The sequence below is a fragment of the Pinus tabuliformis genome, chromosome 6 (genome assembly GCF_031772625.1).
Source record: "Pinus tabuliformis cultivar Carrire ecotype Pingquan chromosome 6, CPIR1, whole genome shotgun sequence".
Classification (NCBI taxonomy): domain Eukaryota; kingdom Viridiplantae; phylum Streptophyta; class Pinopsida; order Pinales; family Pinaceae; genus Pinus; species Pinus tabuliformis.
In genome coordinates, this window is record NC_142292.1 from 1,641,626,461 (window position 1) to 1,641,652,123 (window position 25,663).

Here is a 25,663-nt window from a genome sequence, read left to right on the forward strand (position 1 = left end):
TGGTGCTCGGATCTGGAGCCATCTACCCAAAAGTACATCCCACACCCAACTGGTAAATTCTCAAGACGTGATCCCAAGTAAAAATCCCCATTCCGATAAATTCTCTCTCCACCAATTACATAAAATTCATGCTCTTCATCATCATTAACATGAATCACAGGACCGGACATACAGAAGAATCCACTGGGTGGGTTTTTCCTCACCACTAGTGATTTCCTAATAGACTCTTCTCCATACATTTTTTCAATCCGTTACACACATTTTTCCAATGAAGGTGAATGTTTGTGAGATCAATAATAAAAGAATATTCACCACTCAATGATTGCAGTTTGTAACATACGCTTAGATTGAAGCATTGATATTAATATTGACATGGGAGGGCCATCAGCTCAATATAAATCATCTGAGAATAGCAAGTCTGTCAAACAAGGGTTATTGTATGATCAAATCAACCCAACAAGGTTGAGGATCTAGGCTCCTCCGCCGAAACCAATTAAGTAGAGGCAAACTGGAGAAACCTCGTCACAATGCCTTCATGCTCGGTCCCTCCAATGGCATTTCGTCCAGCCTGCAGGCAAAGATATAAAATAAGGCCCATGTTTGTCGCAAGGCCCATCATAACCCAAAACCAAACAGTCACAGGAAATGCAATCACTGCATTGAATGAAACCTTCAACGCAAAAACACAGGCATAGGTGATTAACCTTTATTTAAGGAAGAGCTGGTCCTTACCAAAACTTCGAAAGAGAGAAACCGGAAGGGTCTTATCAGGTCTTTGAACAAATAAAGACCCAGATGATTTAAAAGCCTGCATTGATGATCTGGAATGAGTGAAGGTATGGCATCGCATTGCAGCCTAATGATATGAAATCACGGGCAGACAGATAGCCCAACATAACATGGTCAGGTCAGAATTCAGGAATACAATACCTTCGGTTGCAGGAGGGCCCATTATCATCTGAATCTGCATTCTCTACCTGCAAAGCTCAAAATAGCACAGACAAGAAGGTAGGCGGGCCCTCATCATTTCCATATGTATCATTGCAAACTTAACAAAACTATCTGAACCCATTCATAATAAATCACCCTTCTTCTTAATTCCCAATTTGCATTAATGTAAGAAATTATGTTTCACAATGAAGACGTACCTTAATATTTAAGAAGCTCTTATGTTTCACAATGAAGATGTACGTTAATATTTAAGAAGCTCTGTTACATCCTCTTCTCATCCCATTTCTGCACAACACCCACAATGCAAAAAACATCAGACAGATCCTTGACTTCTATTTCAGAAATCTCGGCCTGCAACACCACACAATGTGAAAAACATCAAAGAGAGCCTTGACTTGTATTTTAGATATCTCAGCCTACAATACAATCTGGGTGTGAAGAGAAATTAAATGGAAGTTTCTAAATCTTAAGGTGACCCAACTAATTAAGTCATTCTATAATTAAAAGCATTAAAGCATTAAAGCATTAAAGGATTAAAACATTAAAGCGTTGAATTGGTATATGATGGACGTACCAGATTTAAAGTTAAATATATAAAGGATTGGGTCCTCTCTCTCCCACACAAGAGTTGCATTCTTCTCCATCAAGAAGCACATGAAGGAAGTGAGGGCAAGAGGAGAGAAACCGAATTCTGAGAAGAAGAGCTGAAGTGCAGAAGAAGTAGCAGGCAAGAAGACTGAGGTCTGCATCAATACATCACCAATGGCTGGAGGTAACTCGTATCCCTGGGCATTAAGATTTAATGATTCTTTTCAGTTATTCCGCATATAGAAGAATCGTTGTTGAAATTAAGAAAACTAACAGTTGGTATCGGAGCGGTTTATCTCTGCCTTGGTATTCTCTCGCCGCCCTTTTGTCTTTCTGTGCGTCGGCTTCATCTTAAACCTTAAACTAGAAAGAATTAAATGCTTAGCTTGTCGATTTATTTATGCCCTTCCCTTGATAAATTCTCCGTTTGGAAGAATTCTCTTGTAAAGTGGTGCTTATTGCATTATTTCTCTGTTAAAACCATAATGAAGTATCGGGCACTTTTGTTGATAAAGCTTAATCGCCGATATACAAATTCCATCCAAAATCTAAGTAACGGATCCATCGGTTTCTCTTTTCCATGTGAATTTTGTACTGGTTTCCTCATGGAAAGACAATTTTCTTTGGCCATCGAGCACATGAATATAGGAATACGGATTTTCATATCTCGAGTTTCGTTTTGGTTGGCTGGTCTTAGTGTTATTTTTATACAAGTTTTAAGGAGTCAAATTGAGGTTGAGGTCAACGTATGGCCTGCATTCATCTTCTTGAAACTCGAGCCCATAGCATCGCAGTTCCAGTCTTTATCCCATCCCGAGTTTAATGTTTATGGAAATAGAACCTGTTGCATAACAGTTGTGTTTACCAAAATTGGATGCTATTCTTGGTTTATGATTAATATTATTGTGGTGGCAATTATGTGGGTTTATTGCGGTGGCAATGGTTGCATGCACTGTGCTTTACTCATGATGTTGTTCAAGTCCTGCGCATGCAACCATTGAATGATGAACAGGCCCGTCCAGGTCACCTAAAGATGCCATATAATCCATAAGGCTTAATAAAATTTGGGATCTCTGTGATATAGAAATTGCCGCATATATGAATCTCACAATTTATTTATTCACCATATCATTGTGTGTTCGCTGTTAATCAAGTTCGGATTGTTTGATGAATTAAGTCAATTAAGTGTTTACCCATGTGCTTAAAGATGGCACATATCTGGAGATATGCATATAATATTTTGATGATATCGTGACTTGTATTCATGGCTGACAAATTCACATGAAGTCACCCTTTTATTGCAAGTGAAGCCGTGCTCTTCGAATTTTATGTTATTATGTGCTGGCCAATTTTAGTGATGAATGTGTCCAACGTTTGGAGCCGCTTACTATTGCACTAACCCGTGGGATTGAGCCACTATTAAAGAGAAGTGGGTTCTCAACGCGGCTGCTCACACGGACTGGACCGTCTCCTTAAACAAAGATGAAGATATTTCACCGTTTGTCTCAGTCACGAATGAGATGAAAACATTTAATGTTTTTTTGGCAAAAGCAGTTGGGCAAAAAGTAATTGCTCTATGATTGATTGTTTTGCATAAGGAATGTGTTTATGCACATGAGATTTATGATTTTGTTAATCACCAAAGTGGTCAAAATCAGAATAATCATTTAGTGCATAAGTGACATAATGATTATTGATAGAAATTGCCAGTTATAATAATACCAATTAAGAACTGGCGTCACTAATGATAGAACCTGAGAACTTACCCAAAGGAAAGTCTTGTTCTATAACTAGTTGACATGATGAGGTTTGATAGATATTTTGATTAAATAAATATTGATCATCCAAAGATGTCAGTTCTATTTAATTGAATATATTTATTACCTACTTATGTTTTGGTATTTAATTATGTTAAGTATAAGATAGTATCTACCCAAAGGAGTGCTATATTATACTATTATGTCTACATCTGAATCGCGTTAGTTATGAGCTTATAGTTATTTCATTTTTAATCAAGGAGTTCCCATGAATACACATGATTCTTTCGTATGTTTTGAATCAAATTTAGTTGAAGTTCCCATTAATACATGGTGGCTTGATACTGGTGCTACAACTCATGTTTCCAACAATATGCAGGGATTTCTTACGATCCGAACTATAAATCCAAATGAAGATCGTTTTCTCTTTATGGGAAACAGAATGAAATCTTCAATTGAAGGCATTGGGACTTATCGTCTAATTCTGGAAAGTGAATATGTATTAGACTTATACAGTACCCTTTATGTACCTTCATTATCTAGAAACCTTATTTCCGTAAGTAAGTTGGATAATTCTGGTTTTAGATGTATGTTTGGATCTGGCTGTTTTAATTTATATAAGAATACTGATAATGTTGGTTCTGGTATTCTAATTGATGGTTTATATAAATTGAAACTGAATGACACTTATGCGAATTCCTTGTTGAATGTAGTAAATAATGTTGGATGTAAACGTAGCAGGTTGAATGAAAATTATGCTTTCTTGTGGCATAAACGACTAGGTCATATATCCAAAGAAAGAATGATGAGATTAGTAAGTAATGAAATTTTGTCAAATTTGGACTTTAGTGATCTAGAATTATGTGTGGATTGTATTAAAGGTAAACAAACCAAACATAATAAGAAAGGAGCCACTAGAAGCAGCCAGCTTCTTGAAATAATACACACTGATATTTGCGGACCTATGGACACTCCAGCCTTTAATGGAGAAAAGTATTTCATCACTTTCATTGACGATTTTTTCCGTTATGGTTATGTCTATTTGCTTCATGAAAAATCTCAATCTGTGAATGTCCTTGAGACGTTTGTAAAGGAAGTTGAGAGGCAATTAGATAAAAAGGTGAAAATCATAAGGTCTGATAGAGGTGGTGAATATTATGGTAAATATAATGAGTCAGGCCAGTGTCCAGGTCCATTTGCAAAATTCCTCGAAAGTCATGGCATATGTGCGCAATACACAATGCCAGGTACACCAAAGCAAAATGGTGTAGCAGAAAGGCGCAATAGGACGTTAATGGATATGATTAGGAGTATGATGTCAGATTCTACACTACCTAAGAATTTGTGGTCGTATGCTCTCAAAACCGCTAACTATTTATTGAATAGGGTTCCTAGTAAAGCTGTTCAAAAGACTCCTTTTGAGTTATGGACTAACAGGAAACCTAGCTTAAGACACCTGCATGTTTGGGGTTGTCCAGCGGAAGCGAGAATTTATAATCCACATGAAAAGAAATTAGATTCTCGAACGATCAGTGGGTATTTTTAGGATACCCTGAGAAATCTAAAGGGTACGTGTTTTTCATAGTCCAAGAATTGTAGAAACTGGTAATGCAAGATTCATTGAGAATGGTGAAGTCAGTGGGAGTACTCGAAGAGAAATAGTAGAAATAAAGGAAACAAGGGTAAATGTTACATTGCCTAGAATAGTTCCTCCATCTACTATTACTCCAAATGTTGTTCCAGCTGTTGTAGAACAGCATGATGATAATGAACAACATATAAATGAAGAAGTACTTCCTGAAGGAAATGACTTACATAATGCTGATATACATGAACCACAACAAGTAGCATTAAGAAGACCTCAAAGAAATCGTAGGTCAGCTATTTCTAATGATTATGTGGTTTATATGCAAGAATCAGATTATGATATTGGAATCAATAAGGATCCAGTTTCGTTTTCACATGCTGTAGAAAGTAAAGAGTCAAAGGAATGGATTAATGCCATGAAAGAAGAACTGAAATCCATGCAACAGAATGAAGTTTGGGATCTCGTTGAGTTACCACATGGCTGTAAAAGAGTCGGAAGCAAATGGGTTTTTAAAACCAAACACGACTCTAGTGGTAATATCGAACGGTATAAAGCTAGACTTGTTGCTAAGGGTTACACTCAGAAAGATGGTGTTGATTACAAGGAGACATTTTCTCCTGTTTCGAAAAAGGACTCACTAAGAATAATAATGACATTAGTAGCTCATTATGATTTGGAGTTGCATCAAATGGATGTGAAAACAGCTTTTCTGAATGGAGATCTTGATGAGGATGTTTATATGGATCAACCTGAGGGTTTTTCTGTAGAAAGTAAAGAACAATTGGTGTGTAAACTTAAGAAGTCAATATATGGGCTTAAACAAGCATCCCGACAGTGGTATATTAAGTTCAATACCATTATTACATCTTTTGGTTTTAAGAAAATACGGTTGATCACTGTATATACCGAAAGATCAGTGGGAGCAAGTTTATTTATCTGGTCCTTTATGTTGATGACGTCTTGCTTGCTGCAAATAATTTAAGTATATTGCATGAGACTAAGGAATTTCTCTCAACGAAAGATTACATGCTCATCCAATGAATCGGAAGTGATTGGATATAGCGATTCAGATTTTGCTGGATGCATCGATACTAGAAAATCGACTTTTGGTTACCTGTTTATGTTTGCTCAAGGTGCCATATCATGGAAAAGTGCGAAACAGACTATCGTTGCTTCATCCACTATGGAGGCAGAATTTGTGGCATATTTTGAAGCCACAATTCATGCATTATGGTTGCGGAACTTTATTTCAGGACTTGCGGTTGTCGACACCATTAGCAAGCCGTTGAAAATTTATTATGATAACTCTGCAGCAGTATTTTTCTCAAAGAACGACAAGTACTCTAAAGGTGCCAAACATATGGAACTGAAGTATCTTGTTGTGAAAGATGAGGTTCAGAAACAAAGAATGTCAATCATGCACATCAGGACAGAACTTATGATTACAGACCCTTTGACGAAAGGGTTACAACCAAGACAATTTAAGGAACATGTTCAAAGAATGGGTCTTGGTTGTATTAATGATAATTGATGTGTGACATTCTGAGCTCTTTTATGTGTTTCTGATATACAATTATGTGTCTCTTGTTTTAATGAAGTAGTACGTACTTTATGTAATTTTAAAACAAGAAAGAGTCTTATAAAGATATTATGTTTAATCATTATGATATAAGACATTATGTGGACCATTATGCTGTTTTATATAAATTATGAGTATGAATTGATGGATTGTTGGTATTGTAGTATATGGAAGGGAATGCATTGAATTAATAGTGCACAACTGCCATAACTCTCAGCAATTTATCATAGTATGATGTTCAACGCTTAATATTATGAATAGTCGGGTCAAGTGGGAGAATGTTAGAAATTAAATGGAAGTTTCTAAATCTTAAGGTGACCCAACTAATTAAGTCATTCTATAATTAAAAGCATTAAAGGATTAAAGCATTAAAGCGTTGAATTGGTATATGATGGACGTACCAGACTTAAAGTTAAATATATAAAGGATTGGGTCCTCTCTCTCCCACACAAGAGTTGCATTCTTCTCCATCAAGAAGCACATGAAGGAAGTGAGGGCAAGAGGAGAGAAACCGAATTCTGAGAAGAAGAGCTGAAGTGCAGAAGAAGTAGCAGGCAAGAAGACTGAGGCCTGCATCAATACATCACCAATGGCTGGAGGTAACTCGTATCCCTGAGCATTAAGATTTAATGATTCTTTTCAGTTATTCCGCATATAGAAGAATCGTTGTTGAAATTAAGAAAACTAACAGAGAAATCTTTTCACTTGGACACCTGTTTCCATATCATTTACATGTGAACCATTATTTTTAATTTTAATTTTAGTTCACGAGTAACCGCATTGGTATTTGATAGTCTAACTTAAAATTATTTGTATGTTACTTTTGAATAAATATTAAAAAACATCTTTCCCGAAGAAGTTTTTTTTATATACATTTCAATGTATTTTTTTTTTTTTTGGCATATACTTGTTATCTAATTTTAAAGTTATGAACACTTTTAAAATAAAAAATATAATCGAAATTTTAAATATATAAATTTTCAATGAAGTCTTTTTATTTCAAATAATTTTATGTTCACACATATCATTTCAACCAAATAAACTAGATGCGCGCAATTCATATATGCAAATAAGCAATGACATGCCACCATGTGGTTCTTGCTATAATTATATATTAATTAATATTAGTATTAAGTCTCTACCATATGGATATAGGAATTTAATTATTATAATTATTAACTATATAATATGGATTTAATATTAATATTAATTAATATATAATTATAATAACTAAGTTTTAGTATTATTATATTACAATTATAGCATATTAATTTTATAAACCTAACATTAAACCCTATACTATAAACCTTGATATTAAATTCAATACTATAAACTTTATATATTAAACAACCTATATTGGCCCAAATATTAAACCATAATATTATAAACCCCAATATTATAAATCCAAATGTTAAATATGTTGAATGAGGTTGATTATTATTAAAAATAAAACACAACAAGTTTCATCATAGTCAATTATTTAAACATTGAAGGTGACATTGTTTGACTAATGTGGTTGAATATTAAACCCAATATTATAAACCCTAATATTAAACTCTAATATTAAAAAACTAATATATTAAACCCTAATATATAAAACAATATTATAAACCCCAATGTTATAAACTCTAATATTCAACCCAATATTAAAAAAGTTAATATCATAAACCCCAATACTATAAACCCAAATGTTCAATATGGTGAATGAGGTTGATTTTTGTTAAATATGGTAAACATAGAATTGACCAAGTTTCATCATGGTCAAATATATAAACGTTGTATATAGAAGGCAACATTGTTTGACTAATGTTTGATTATTAATATTAATCAATAATATTAATAGTTGATTGTGTTGACTATCAAATATAATTGAACATAGTCAACCACATTAATAAATGTGGTTAACTAAGTTTGTCAAGTTGCAATGTGACGTTGAATAAATTGCAATGTAATGTAACATTGCGAGAAAGTTTGATCATGGTAGAAAATTTAAACAATGACTAGAAAGGTTGACTTTGTTTGACTAATGTGGTGGACTATGTTTGATTATTAATATTAATTAATAATAATAACATAAAATTATGTTATTGAAGTTGAAGAGTTTTGGCTATCAAATATAATAAAAAAACATAGTCAACAACATTAGTAAATGTGGTTGACTAATCTTGTAATGTCACAATGAGACATTGGATAAATTGCAATGCAATATAATATTGTGACAATGATTGTCGCATTGCAATAATGTTTGTCATAATGTGATGTTGGATAGATTTTTATACCATTATAATGTGACAACATGTTTAATTATGAATATTAATCAATAATATTAGTATGAGATTATGTTTGACTGAAGTTGAAGATTGTCAACAACTCTTTAAAGATTGACCATAAAGGTTGATTTTATTTTATTATGTTTGACTTTATTTTGATTATGTTTGTCAAACATAATTGAACATAGTGAACTGCATTGGTAAATATGGTTGACTAATTTTGTAAAGTTGCAATGCGACGTTGGATAAATACAAATGTAATTTAAAAAATGACTATAAAAGTTGACTTTGTTTGACTTCCTTGAATGATGCAATTGAATATATTTCATTATTGATATTAGTTAATAATAATAATAAGTAATTATGTTTGACTGCAGTTGAAAAATGTTGCCTCTCCAACATAGTCAACCACATTAGTAAATGTTGTTGACTAATTTTGTAATGTTGCAATGCGACATTGGATAAATTGTAATGTAATGTAAGATTGTGATAATTATTGTCACATGAGGACATTGTTTGTCACAATGTGATGTTGGCTAGACTTTTGTAACATTCCAACAGCAAAACACAGTGGATGATGAATATTAATCAATAATATTAGTAGGATATAATCTTTGATTGAAGTTGAAAATTTTCGTCAACTATTTAAGCATTCACTATAAAGGTTGGATTTCTTTGACTATGTTTGACTAATATGGTTGACAATGTTTTACTATTAATATTTATCAATAATAATAAGTGATTATGTTTGACCGAAATTGAAGATTATTGATTGTCAAATGTAGTCAAGCATAGTCAACCACATTAGTAAATATGCTTGACTAATTTTGTAATAACATATTATGACTAGATAAACTACAATGTAATGTAACATTATGACATTGTTTGTCACATTGTGACATTGGATAGATTTCATTACCATTACGATGTCTGAATATTAATATTATTATTACTAAGCTTTATTAATATTAATATTGATATTATTAAATAATTTAAAATCTCGATAGTCACTAACCATGATTGAATATGGCCTTCCATATTTCCCTATTTAAACATCAATGAATTTGTTTTAACAATGAATGATTATGTTTTCCAATTTTTCGACTATGGATGACTGTGATTGACTATAGTTGTCCATGTTCACCAAGTTTGAATATTGCTAAATTTGTTTTGACAATGGTTAATAATTGTATGACCATGTTTGACAATGTTTTGACCATGGTTGATCATGGTTGACTATGGTTGACCTACATTTCCCATTATTGAACATAATTGCCCATCAATTCACATATTTGGCCATGATTGACCGTACTTATGATTTCCTGGTTTGACAATAGTTGACCATGTTCAATGTAGAGGCCTTGGTTGACCATGTTTGACCATTCTAAACTTGGTTGATTGTAGTTGGCCATTAGGAATGAGTAGAGAAAGGGGTTTTCTAGGTTGAGAGGAATATCAATGCTTGACTAACGTTGACTATGATATACCAATATTTACCATGGTTGACTATGGCTAATTAAGGTTAATATATTATAAAACCTATATATAATTTCTAATATAAAACGTAATATTATAAACTCAATATTGCAAACCTCAATATTAAACCCTATATTATAAGCCCACTATTAAACTCATTATTATAAACGCTAATATTAAACCCAACATTATAAAGCCTAATATTGTAAATCCTATATTTTAAACGTTATATTAAACTCTAAGATTAATTTATTAAACTATAAGATTAATATTATATCTCCTAATATTATAAACCCTAAGATTAATGTATCGATCCATAAGATTTGTATTAAACTTAAGGATTAAGATCATAAAACCTAAGATTAATATATTAATATCTTAAGATTGTAAAATTTAATATTAATATTATAAACCTTAAAATTAATATATTACACCCTAAGAATATGATCATAAACTCTAAGACTAATATATTATGATTATAAACCATAAGATTGATATATTAAACCCTAAGATTAATATATTAAACCATAAAATTAAGATTATAAACCCTAATATTAAGATCATAAATACATCTTAAGATTATAAAACCTAAGATTAATAAACCCTACGATTAAGATTATAAAATTTAAAGTTAATAAATCCTAAGATTAAGATCACTAATAAACCTTAAAATTATAAACTTTAAAATTAATATATTAAACCCTAAAATTAATATATTAAATGCTATGATTATAAAACTTAAGATTAATAAATCTTAAAATTAATACTAATAAATTTTAAAATTAAATTAATTTTTTTTTTTTATTAAAACTATAAAAATTAAGACTAATAAATTTTAAAATTATTATCAAATCATAACATCACTATATTAAACCTCAATATTAATACATTAAACCCTAAAACTAATATTATAAACCTAAATATATAGTGTTTTACTGAAAATATACCATGTGCTCATGATTGTTTTACTAAAATTATACTATGTGATTTAGGATTGAGTTCTTGTTTTATGTGAAGATAAAAATATTAAGTTAATAGGAAAGACGACAACATTCAACAAAGTGTATATATATATATATATATATATAAAATTATTTTTTCAAGCAAATGGATGGAGTCAAAAAGAGTAAATACAATATTAGAATGTATGTGAGACTGAAATTGTAATTTAGTTTTTTAAATATGTTATATAAAAGTTTTATTCAATTTTATTACTATAATTGGTTTTTAATTTTTTATATTAAAAATATATATTTTTTTAAATCTAACTATATTGATATTATTTAAATTATTATTTTTAAATAATTAATTTTTTTATATGTTTTATTATATATTAAAACCATAATAATATAATATAATTTCAATAGTTAAAAATATATGATTTAAAACAATAATATTATAATATAATTTCAATAAATCTAATGATTAAAAATATATAATTTTTTTTAAATATAACGAATTCCAATCCAAAAAAATAATATATATATATATATATATATATATATATATATATAACTAAAACTCTACTCTAAAATGGAAAATCAAAACTTAAAAGATTAAATATTCATTAGTATAAAAACCAAAAAAAGTGACCTTTTGGGCATTAACTAAAATAAATTTTAAGTAATCCATGAAACAACAGTGTAAGCTAAAGCCGTACACTAAAATCCAAACTTAAGGGATTAAGTACTTACTAGTATAAAGAAATGACCTGGTCATTACGGAAAACAAATTTTATATGAACCTATGAAACAACAATATAGTCACATTAGATTTATTTACTTTTAATGTTTTTAATATTTATTATAGCATAAAAATAAATAGTGGTATAAACCTTTTATCTTTTAAATAGTTATTTAAAATTTAAAAGAATTAGTATAGAAAATGACTGGTCATTATTATGGAAAATAATTTTTATATGAACTCATGAAACAACACTATAGTCAGAATAGATTTATTTACTTTTAATGTTAATATTTATTATAGCATAAATATAAATAGTGGTATAAACTTTTTATCTTTTAAATAATTACTTTAAATTTAAAAGAATTATTAAAGTGTAAATGTTTGTGATTAAAATTTCATCAATTTAAACCTAATAGTAATATTAAATTTATTTATGCATATAAAAATATGATTATTATAATTATATGGTCAAAACATAACGACACCTCAGAACTCTAAAATAGGTTTTCTCCAAGATGTACCTTCACTAACTTTTTCACTGTGCTATGCTGCGCAGCCCGTGACCTAGACAGTGCCGCCACAGAGACCTCTTCACAGGTTTGCAGCTCCAATGGAGGCCGGTGGGGGTGCCGATCCCTCCCCTCCCCTGCCCGAACTCCTTGCATTCAAGAAGCTCATCGCTGGATCTCTCAAGAGACCATTGTCCGAGACTCAGCAGAAATTCGTCAAAAAGTTGCACTACATCCCAATCGTGGAATTGCCAATTGCAGAAACATGCAGATCAGTAGTCAATCTTGTAGACAGAGGGCTCATAGGACAGTTTACCGGGCTTTGGCCTTCTCCCAAATCCGTTGAAGCTTGGGTGCAAAGGAATTGGATGCCACTCATATCAGAAGGAATCAAGAGCCAATTTGTAGGAACAGGATTCTATGTATTCGTGTTCGAAAGCTCTGAGGATAAAAATCTCATCTTTAGAAATGGCCCATACTTCATGGGGCCTCAGGGTTTATACCTAAACAAATGGACCCCTGATTTTGACCCAGCTCAGGATGTGCCGTCTGCCGTTCCAGTTTGGGTCCGCCTACCTCATCTTCCTTTACATTGCTGGAGTCAAAAATCACTGCAAGCTATTGGCAATTCGATTGGAAGGTATATTGATCAAGCAGTGCGAAAGGATTAGTACTCATGCACATGGATTTGCATGGAGGTTGATCTAGAAGTAGGGTTGCCAGAGGCAATTAAACTTACTGCAGCACACTGGACACACATCCAGGAGATAGACTACAAGAAATTACCCTTCAAATGCTGGCACTGTCATGGCTACGGCCATTTCACAAGACATTGCAAAAAAAAGGAAGCAGAAGAGAGCGAGAAAGTAGAACAATGGACCACAGTGCAAAAAGTAGGGACAACAAAACCTAGAAGCAAAGGAAAACAACCCTGGGCCAACGGGACAGGAACAAAAAGATGGGAACTCCAACCCCATGTCGAAATTAGGATCTCAAAATGTAGAGCCCAGTAAGGCCGCAGAAGAGTCGGAAGTAAATAAGGACTGCAGTGAACAACCCAAATCCCCTCCTAATGGGAAAGGAATATAGGAGCAAGGGAAAAATGCGGGAACCCCCCTAGTAGTCCCTCCCCCCTCTTATGCCGACATAGCAAGAAAGAAAGTACATGAATCACCAAGCTCATCAGAGGATGAGATCTTAGAAAGGCCTGCCAAAAGAGCAGGAAGAAAGTCCTGCAGAGAAGCAAGGGAGGAAGAAGCTGAAAGGCAAAAGACTCAAGGAAGTCAACCCACTATAGAAATGTCAATCGGCAGAAGTACAAGGACAAGGCCGCCAAAAGGAGGAGGCCCAACCACCCCTAACAGTAAGTAATGAAAATCATCTCTTGGAACTGCAGAGGGCTGGGGAACCCAAAGAAAATTGAAGTGGTCAAAAATCTACTGAAAGCGGAACTAGCAGACATCCTAATGCTCGAAGAGACAAAGATAGAAGGGGAGGTCCTTCTAGAGATCAACAAAAAGAAATGGTAGAAGAACACAGGAAAAGCAATAAGCGTAAGAGGTTCTTTCGGTGGAATAGCAACCTTGTGGAAGGGAGACCAGTTCAGGCTTGTCAACTCCCACAACACACAACACTGGAGCTTCACAGAGCTGAAGCACATAGCAATTAAGTTAACCATTGCATTATTCAATTTATATGTACCGGTATTGTATTTTGAAAAGAAAGACTATTGGAAAACATTAAATGAGTTTTTGGAATTGATTACCCCAAACAACATAATCATAGCTGAAGATCTAAATCTAGTGATGAATGAAAAAGAAAAGAGAGGGGTCAGGACCAGCAAGGATCAGATGATCTATGTAGTAGAAGATATGATACAACAACGGGACCTACTAGATTTTAAACCAAGAAAAGGGCTCTACACCTGGACCAATAACAGGACAGGGGAAGACCACATATCCGCCAAATTGGACAGGTTCTTGGTTCAAAGCACAATGTTGATGGAAAGGAGGCTAATCTCATCAACCATTCTTCCCAAGCTTACCTCGGATCACAAACCCATCCAGCTAATGTTAGAGGAGGAAGAAAATCTGGGCCCAATCCCTTTTAGATTCAGCCCATTGTGGAATGGAAAGAGTGGCTTTGCAGAAATGGTCTGACTAGCATGGTCCACCTCAGTCAATGGCTCCCCCAATTATGTATGGGAACAAAAATTAAAAATAACAAAAAAGGCCCTCAAGGAATGGAGTAAACTCCCATCAAATACTCCCAAAGATCAAAGAATGGAGTCAGTGCAACACCTAGAAAAGCTGCAAAGTGAAATGGATAGAATAGATATAACTAAAACAGAGCTAGAAAACGAGTAAGAAGCCCAATGCAAAACATTTTTCTCCTTCAAAAATGAAGAAGAATATTGGAGATTAAAGTCCCGGAGCCTTTGGATGGAAGTCGAAGATAGAAACAAAACATATTTCCATCGACAATGTAGAGCCTGTCTCTCCAGGAATCACATCATAGAGATCACCACCTCTTATGGGAGGTCATACAAAGGAATAGATCAAATAAAATCTGCTGCTGCATTACATTTCCACCATATTTATAATAAAGAGTATGATGACTATGAAGAAGACAACAAAAAATTCCTAAACAAAATTCCGGCTTTGGTCACTAAAGAGGACAATGCAACATTGTTGAAGCAAACCAATGAAGAAGAAATCAGCAAAATTATCTGGTCCATGAATCCAGATAAAGCCCCTGGGCCAGATGGGTTCACCATTCACTTCTACAGGATATGTTGGGACATAATCAAAACAGATCTTATTCGAATGATAAAAGGATTCCTTCAGAAAGCAAAACTGGGTGGCAGCACCAACTCAACATTCCTTGCTTTAATACCAAAAGAGTCAAACCCTGCTTCCTTTGACAGGTTTAGGCCAATCTCTTTATGCAATGCTTCATACAAAATAATTGCAAAACTCCTTGCAAACAGAATAAAGCCACTGCTAAACAAACTCATATCAGATTCGCAAGGAGGCTTCGTCAATGGGAGACACATTCTGGATAACGTAATTCAAGTTCAGGAAGCCATGCACTCCAGCAACCTTAGAAATGAGAAAGGCATGCTAATCAAGTTAGACATGGCCAATGCATTCGATAGAGTAAAGTTGTCCTTCCTCTATCAAGTTCTACTTTCCTTCGGATTCGACCAAGAATTTGTCAAACTGATCCAATCTTGTACCATAAGTCCTTGGATTGCACCTTTGGTAAATGGGAGGCCAGCTGATTTCTTCCAAGCCACGAGGGGGCTGAGGCAAGGATGCCCTCTTTCTCCATTTCTTTACATTTTAATGGCAGATACGTTGAGCAGAAAGTTGGAGCAGGACATGATAGCAGGAGCTGCCCCAGGTTTGAAAATAACTAAGGATCTCAAAGCAATAAATCACGCCCTGTTCGTGGATGATTCCCTCATGTTGGGCGGAGCTTCAAACAGAATAGCCTCTGCATTCAAAAATACTCTCCAAGCCTACTGCAAAGCAACTGGAGCACTAATCAGTGAAAGAAAAAGCGCAGTCTATAGTTGGAATGCAAAAGAGGAAGAAACTCAAAACATAGCTCGCAATTTGGGGTTCAACGGATACTCAAAATGGGACAAAATCAATTATCTTGGACTGCCATTAACACTGGGCACAAACAGAGTCAATCTGTGGGAAGGAGTAATAACAAAAATCAAAGGCAAAATCGCTGCATGGGGAGGTCAATGGCTAACTCATGGTGGCAAATTAACTTTGATAAAATCCATTCTTTCATCTCTGCCAATATATCAAGCGTCCTACCTCATGGCACCAAAGTTAATTTCAGGGCAAATTAATAAAATCATGAGAGATTTTCTGTGGCATGGAGGTAAAGAAAATCAGAACAAATTCCATTTGGTTAAATGGGAGATAGCAAAGAGAACCATGAGAGAAGGCAGCCTTCAAATTTGTGATCCGAACCTCGCCAATACAACTCTGGGATGCAAGATACTATGGAAGCTCTACAGCGACCCTAATCACCCTATCAGCAAAACATTGAGGCATAAATATATACCAAATGAAAAACTAAAAAACCTGCAAAACGCAAACAACAAAAAGAGCACACTGTTATGGCAACTGTGTATCAAAGGATTGCAATTCTTCTCCCAAAATTTGTATCCTATCCCTGGGAATGGTAAGCGTGTCAAGTTGAGAACAGATCGCATAATGGGGCAGTTGCCCTTAGCATCAAATGATAGCCTGCAAGAAATCTGCGAGCTTCTTGAAAGTAGAGGAGATAAGACAATATATGATATCTCAAAATGGGACGAATCTGGGTTCTGGATTGATTGGAACTTTAGTAACATACCAGATCATTTATCACAGCAAACAGAAACGCTAAAAGAAGAACTTCATGAAGTAGCTCCGGTGCACAAGACAGAAAAAGATAAATGGGGTTGGGGACCTACAGGAGTATACTCCTCAGCCAAAGGTTACGAGTTGTTGCAATCACACAGAGATAGATCTCTGCCTGCTAGGTTTTGTATGGAGGTATGGGATCCATTGGCGCTGCCCAAGGTTAAATTCTTCTTCTGGATATTAATGCACAAAAAGATTTTGACTGGTGAAAACTTATTGAAAAGGAAAATAACAGGTCCGCATAGATGCTCACTATGCAAAGAGGCCATGGAAACCATGGATCACCTGTTTGTAGACTGCTCATTTGCAAACAAAGTTTGGACACTCATACTCCAAGGACTCAAGGCGACAATCCCCACTAAAATTTTAGTAGTGGACTTATTTTTATCATGGAAAGATCGCTATCCTTTGTCCTTCCTCAACTCCTCATGGGTTAGAATCTGGATCACCATTTCCAAATTTGTGTGTTGGAAGCTATGGTTAGCTAGAAATGAGCAGATATTCAACAATGTAGTCTAGACACCCAACACGGTAGCAGCAAAAGCAAAATGCCTTCTCCTAGAAACTTTGAACTCCCAAAAACTCAAAGATGACTCTTTGGTGCAGCAGGAGGAAAAGAGCTAGCTTGGAACCCTTGCATTAACCCAACGGATCCACAGTATTGGAAAACCCCAACTCAACCCTGAGTGGAGGATAAGAGATAAGGATGAAATATTTCAGAGTTGGTGGAGGCAGCAAGGAATAACTACAGTCTTCTTTGATGGTGCCTCAAAAGGGAACCCTGGGATAGTGGGAGCTGGAGGACTCATATACTCTTCTGATGGAAGCACCAAAGAAACCTTTTGTTGGGGACTAGGATAGATATCCAACAACCAAGCAGAAATCCTGAGCTTGACAAAAGCATGTCAAATAGCTAAAGAAAGAGGACACCGGGCTCTGCAAGCATTCTGCGATTCAGAAATCCAAAAACGATACATTCGAAATGTCAATTTAATGATGTCGACTTAAATAAGAATCTGCAAAGGCTGAGATATATCCTACAAGACTTCACTTCCTTTAAATGCTACCATATTCTCAGAGAATCAAATAAAGAAGCGGACTATTATGCCAATAAAGGATGTCTTTTGAGCCAAGGAGACCTCAGCGTAAACGAGGGAGAACCAGAAAAAATTTGCATCCGATGAAAAAGACATCAGCTTGTAACAGGAAAATGTAAAAGTCCTGCACTGAAGATTGTAAGACTTCGACCATTTAGAGCTCTTTATTAATAAAAATCCATACCCGTTTCAGTGAAAAAAAAAAAAAAAAACATAACGACACCTCACATTTTGTGACTTAGTGGGTAATCACGTGGAGTTGCTCTTATTTTCAGACATGTGCACAGTCTTACAGAGGATAAGACATGAGCGAGGGACGAATTCACCTCTTTTCTCCAATGATTCTAGCGATTTATAGCATGGTTTGTCGCAGTATTAGGTTTAGCAATATTTGATTTTTCTTGCATGGGGAATGTTGCCATAAATAACGAATCTTGCCCGCGAAGATCCGAAAATTTGGCCACGATTCTAAATTTTCGAAGAAGGATGGAAGCCCTTGCTTAAATTTTAGAAGTTCCTTTCATTTCTGAAGTTTCGCTCAAGGTCCGAGTGTTTGAAATCTTATGGACCTTTGCATAAATCTTGAGAGCTTTTGGCGAGTTAGTCGTTAAAAATGGGTGTTTTACCATAAACTTGGTGTCAGATGCATTTCATAGGCTTTTACTCTAGGTATACTTGCAAAACAGCTGAAAATTGGAATCAGACCCTCTTTATCTTATTTTTGCACCTGTTTTTCTTGATTTTGGGCAAATGGTCATGGAATCAAATGACGGCCTGCTGCAAATCGACACACTGAAATTAAACCTGAAATGTAACTTGCGCGTGGGCGTGAACATTTAAATGGAGTAGTCTATAATGCCACGTTTTAGAATCTGATGTGACTTTGCAATGGATAGATGGTAATACATGGAATAGAGAGTTCGACGACCAGGGGTTAAATTTGACGGGCGACCCTACCCGTCAAGGAATTTTTTTATGACGTTTTTATTTTTAAACTGCCCATCATATGACTTTTAAAATTTATTTGTACAAGTTTCATCTAATTTCAAATTAAACAATAAAAGAACAATAGTTGTGAAATAATTTTCAAACCAAAAACATAATGTGCATGAACTATGTAAATGTTCAAAAAGTAGATTCAATATCACCATGTACACAAACTAAATTTTGGATAGTTTCACCAAAAGAGGTAATTGTCAAAACACCACTATTACAAACATAAAAATAAAAGCAAAAACTTTAAATATTTAAGGTTCTCCTTTCATTAACATCTTTCTAGATGTCAAATACCCTATCCCATTCCACCATCGATGAATCAAGCCCTGTTAGAGACACCCGCATCAAGGAATCCAATGCAGCTAATGATAGCTTTGTTCTTCGGACATCCTTTATTAAGTTTTGTCTTGAGAATCCTCTCTCACAAGCAACTGTACTTGCAGGAATAGTAAGTATCGCCTGCCATAATTTTGACATGTGAGGAAAATTTGTATGCAACCCTGTAACATAAAAAATCCCCCATGCATCTTTCATGGATGATCCCTCGCAATTAACACGAAGAGTGTCAACAAATAGATGCAACTCTTTCAAACAAGCCTCAAAATCAAATGTAGTTTTGTTTTCTTCACTTTGATAATAAGGATGTTGTAAGTGTTGAAAAATCTTTTTGAGCCAATGCTTTGAATTTCGTTCTTTGCCATGAACATCCTCTAAATAATGGCAAGGGCTAAACAATCTCGCTGAGTTGAAAAATGCAAGATTAGGGAATCTTGCGTTCAAATTCTCTACGAGAGCTTGAACATAATCTTTTGCAAGTTGTTTGCAACTTTCTATTGAACCTTCAATACACAGTTTCCATGATTGTTTTTGTATATAAACACAATCAACATATGCATGTGGAATTGCTACAAATCGTAATTCATGCTTGTGAACAAGCCCCTCCTTATCACAAATTTCTAGAAAGCCAAATTTAGAGGCATCTATAAATTTAGATAAATAACATGTGCCATCTGCAAATGTGTCGCTTCTTAAAAACCACCTTTTCAAAGTGTGTACTGTGACATCTATGGCTGCCCCTAAAGAGCTGACATCAATGTACTCTTCTTGGAATTGCTTGTTCAACTTGTTTAATTCACATATTATATCTACAAGCATATGTAAACAAAATTGTACTGAAAATATTCTTTCCTTATCATACCATGAGTCTTTTCTTTCATTTTTCCACAATGTTAATATGGGAGGCATAAGTGCAACAAGTCTTTCAATCACTTGTCCCCTTGAAAGCCATCTAACTCCATGGATTTGAAGAGCTTGAAGAGTTTCAAGTTGCATAAGTTCCTGTAGAGCAATAAGTTGACTATTTCTTTTCGTAGAATTTTGCAACCAAGAATATACCTTATTTGCTAATTTCTCAACAAATAATAATTCAGGTATTTTTTTTGAAGCATCTTATGTAGCTAAGGCTTCACGATGAGCAATGCAATGAACACCTACAAGATTAGGCACATCTCTCTTCAAGAAAGTGATAAAACCATTTTCATTACCAACCATTGAAGAAGTGCCATCTGTGGAAACTCCTATCAATCTTTCTGTTGAAAGGCCCCTTGATTCCATTAAATGTTTGATTGCATCATAAGTTGTTTTCCCTCTTCCATCGCAAACATTTATGAGCTTTAAAAACTATGAAATTGGAGGACCCAATCCTTTTGAGTTTAAAAATGTGGCATAAACCACAAGATGTTTTTCTAAACTACGGTCTGTACTTTCATCTAACATCAATGAAAAAAAAGGGCTATTTAGTATTTTGGAAGTTTGTAGCTCTTCAAGGTACTGAGATATAGCAAAAAGGAATTCTTTTGCAGCTATGTGATTTGTATATGATGTGTACTCTTTGTTCTTTGGCATATTTGGCGTGTGTAAAGACATTGTAAGCAAACAAAGAGATTCATATTTTGAAAGTGGTAGATCCTCTTGCACCATCCAATATACTAATTTCATAGTAGTGATGACTCTTTCTTTGTCCATATCATCAATGCATGCAATGTGTTCTGTAATAGACTTCGCCTTCTTCTCATTTCCACATATCCACTTTGCTTGTGAGAGTTTATGAATGCTTGAATTAGCATGAACAATTATAGAATCATGTTGCAATGTAGAGCAACCAGTCCCAATTCCCCATGGCCCCATTGCCTTATGCATTTCACAATATATGCATTTCATAACTGTTTTTCCTTCATGCTTTGCCTCTCTCAACCACTTATACTTAGTTTTCCACTGATCACGAAACTCTCTTTTTACTTTCATTTTTCATTTATTTTGGGTGCTAGGTTCTCCGTGGTGAAATTCTTCATCACTTTTTTCATTATGCTCCAAGATATCATATTCTTCATTATGCCCGAAGACATCTAAATCTTCATTTAGATCAAAATCATGATCTTCTTTATCAGGCAATGAAGCTTGAGATGTATTAGACCATCCAAATTTTTTTTTGATAGAAAGTTGATTCCCTTTTTTTGAAGACATTTTTGATATATAATACCTATATAATAAAAATAAAGTATTTAGTATATATGAATTTCATTTCATCAACTAAAACCATATTAAAAAAATAATCTTGCACTGGTATGCTGCTAAAAATCCCAAACGCTAAAAATAAATCTAAATAAATCATTTAATAAAATTATAAAAATACATCTTTAACAAATTCAATTAACTAATCCAACAAATGAAATTTTACAACAAAAATCCAAAACTAAACAATATAACAGAGTTGTTACAAGGACATTTATCCAATTCATCAAAAATGATATAACAAACTTTTACATGAATTGATATAAAAAACTTTTACATATACAATTTATTACAGTGAGAAATCTAACTCATCAAATTTCACAAAAAATTTAACAATTTAAATACCACTTCTATTCTAAATACATTCAGAATTCAACAACATATTAATTGATTCAACGTTCTGTCATTGTCCTATTTACAATTTTGGAATTTTGAAACAGAAGATTTCATTCATGGCCAACCAAAAACAAACTAAAAAAAATTAGGGACTAATATTACACTAAAAGCAGACGGAAAACATCGCCAGATAAACTAACCTTCACAAAGACACATCCAACTTGGGTCCATGTGAACACATGTGCGCACTATCTATTCCATCAACGCTGGAAATGAGCTATGGGAATTGACAGTCAATATTTACCTTCCAAACCCTACCTTTTCACAAATCCACTTATGGTATATTTATCGACTACTTTCTCACTACCATTCATGTCGAGTGGCTCATAAATTTTCCGCTGAAGGCATCCGAATGCATTAGGCTTCTAGATGCTTATGGAAAGTTGCAGGCTTCGATCTTTCCACCTTACCGTGGCACCTTACCTGTGTGCCTTGTCACACTGGTAATAATTTTAAATTTTCCATCTCTCTATTATATTATAGTTTGGGTTATTCCTCTATTTTCTGTAGTAGGAGTTTAGGTTTTTGTCAATATTTTGTTTAAAGGCCGCACCCGTGGAGGTCAGAAATTGATTAAGTTCTCAACTAGGTTCTATCCAATGTAAGTTTTATAGCCTATATCAATTTCTGGATGTTTTATCGATAGGCTGACTATCCCTTATGGTTTTATGATATTGTGCTTAGTTTGTAATTTTTTCTTCTCAGTTTATGTCTTCCACTAATTCACATTTGAATTCCTAATTTGTTTACTCGATATTATGTAAAATTTGGCACCACACAATTATATCATCCATGAATCACTTCAAGAAATTACCAGCTATAACAGTGTAGTTTTTATTTGTACAGAGAGAGAGGGAGGGATTTCAAAAACCTGGCAACGCAAAATTTAAGTTGGGCATTGCTCTTCCGCCACGGCGATGTATATAAACTGATGACAGACGTTGAAAACTCAACAGAAATCGCACAAGACACGCGACAAGAACGCTGTTGGGGTTGATGTTAGTTTTAACTGTGTGTAGCGTCTCTGGCACAAAAGTATCTGTATAGTTGACGACTGGGGGCCTCGGGCATACATTCCCAGAATTGTATTTTTTTAATGAAAATCCAACTGAGAGCTAGGACTCTTCATTGTCAGCGGCAACTGAGCATGCTTACCCGAAGTTTTCTGTTTAAATTTTCGATGAGTCGACCAACCAAACAGCGCTACGCTAGGTTAGCAGGAAGTCCTCTGTGACTTACACCATATGCTATATAATGCTCCTCCTCATAACCTCATATCAACTCAGTGGAGTGACTAAGTAGCTGTTGCAGCTTGCAGGTGCTTTTGTTTCTTTTCCCATGGCGCGTCTACTATCATTCGCTGTCATAGTCATCACTATTTTTGCTCTCTTCATATGGAATATTGAGGTAAGACGTTACAACTTACAGGCTACAGCACATCACAGATTCACAAGTGATCGGGATTCGGTGGTAAATTGACGATAAAGCTTTATGCCATGGATTATTTCCCTGCGGGCCGCGACAAGACTCATTAATGGAATCTTGTACATATTAAAGTTTACAGGTGGTAAGTTGGTAACTGGTAACAGTGGTAAGTTTCATTCTAAATGCTCAAGCGGTAAACTCGAATGTGAATTGAATGCAAAATCCGCAAATTTGATAGCCATCCAATCACTGTACTTTGTCAATAAACGCTAAACTTGCAAGTTGCCCCGGCCGGAGTCTGGAGATTATAAATTTATAAGGTTACACTGTTACAGATTCACACCATATTAAAAATGCCATAGTCGTTCCAAAAAGTTCTGAATTATAGTAATTATTATTCAACAATCCAGTCGCTGTCATTATTAATATTATAATTATTTCACAACCAAATCGCCACATCGTCAAGATCCCTATAGGCTGTAGCAACTCGTGAGATGAGGAGAGAGATTCGTACTGTGCCGAGTCTCATTGAGTCATTTGACATGATCCAGTCACAAACAATTATTCAACAATCCAGTCGCCACATTGTAACTTACAGCCTAAAGGTATAAAAAATATATGACGTAAGGTTAAATATATATATAAAAAAAATTTATAAATATATATTTTTTTTATAATAACAAGTTGCCCATGACGTGGAGGTTTAAAACTAAAACGTATTTTACGGGTAAAAATGCAAAATACGGGCATACGGGCGTCAATTTAACCCCTGTGGACAACCATCTCGATTTTCCGGCAGTTGTACAACGCTCGCCGATTTTTGACTCGCACATTGAATGCCTCGCCAATTTATTTTTGCAGGCAGAATTAATACAAGATTGCAGGCAGCATTAGAATTTGAATTTTACTGCATATACTACATTCATATATGTATACTACATTTCTATATGTATTTAGGCAGGAATTTGCAGGAATTTTTCTAAATCCACATTATAGTTATCAAATTTCAATATTTTGGTATCTTGGGAGGAATTGCGTTCTTATGTTGGCGCAGGCCACAAAGCTCAAGACGGTGATTGCTTGTTCTTGATTTATGTTAGAAAATGTGGAAGGCGTTGAATATTGTCACCGGCTGGAGGTGCTTAATACCTTGGTTGTCTTAACTTAGAATATGTGAGTGTTCGGTGTGAGATGAGTAGACCTGTAAAGCTGAGGATAGGGCAAGAACCTTACATGTCGAACAACCTTCATTAAAATTTTGAAATGTTCAGAATTATTTTTTAAAATAAATAAATTATATTACCGCTCTAATGACTCTGGTTCAAAGACATCATTAATAATTTGAAATTTTAGTCTGGTTTATGCTCATGGCTCAGGTACAATGTCGTCATTAATATTTTAAGCCCTCTCTGCGCCTCTAAGAAGATCGATACGATCCATCGCTGAGATTAGAGACCAATGAACACTCTTATTAGGAATTATTCCTACAACCAATATGCATTGAATTTTTTTTAACAAAAATTTGAAGAGTACATATTTTAATTTTAAAATAAGTTATAAATAAATATATTATTTTATTGGTTTTAAAATTAGTTATAAATTAATTATTTCTTTTATTGGTTAATAATAATATATTATATGTAATTTTATATTATAAATTAAATGTTCATTATATTATTTATTTTTTAATAAAAATATTTAAAAACTTGTTTTAATTTTATGTTTTTTTTTAAGAAAAACAATTACATAAGTAAATTAAATTTTAATTATATTAACACTGACCATAATTATATTGATAATATTAATATAAATATTTTTAATTAATAAATATTTTTTATTATATATTAATATTGATAAATATTGCTATTTATTATTAATTTATGATTGATTAGAATGATTATATAATGTTATAATAATACAAATAATATCTAAAAAAAATATTTTTATGGAATTGTTTTTAATGTGATTTTTTGGACTTTTGAGTGCTTCAATCTAGTGGAAAAAATTGAGGTGAAATTTTAATATGTTATTTGAACTGGTTTTTTTTTACTGTATCTATGGATTCAACACCACCCCTAGGGCACTTCGATTTTGCACGGGGTACCCATCAAGCTTGTGATTTCAATAAATTCCTGCCGATTTTAGAGAAATTAGATTGTACAAACCCATGGGAAAAGCTTCCAAAAAGTCACACTAAAGACACCTCATTTTTATTATAATACTAATACAAAGGTAGATACTAGGTTTTCTTATGATATTATTTTATTTGTAAAACAAGAGATATTATTTTACTTTGCAATTTAATTACCAAAGTTTTTGAATAGTCCTAAATTTTAGCTCTGAG

The 25,663-nt window shown here is 33.9% G+C and overlaps 1 long non-coding RNA gene across 1 annotated transcript; it reads right to left on the reverse strand.

Annotated features, from left to right (window-relative positions):
- Nucleotides 1-431: 431 nt before the first annotated feature.
- LOC149265240 (uncharacterized) lies at nucleotides 432-1,030 on the reverse strand. The gene is made up of 3 exons (XR_016250960.1): nucleotides 931-1,030; nucleotides 733-808; nucleotides 432-568 (listed from the first exon to the last, which is right to left on the reverse strand). It is a non-coding gene; the product is annotated as an uncharacterized LOC149265240 (long non-coding RNA).
- Between the last annotated feature and the right edge of the window lie 24,633 nt (nucleotides 1,031-25,663).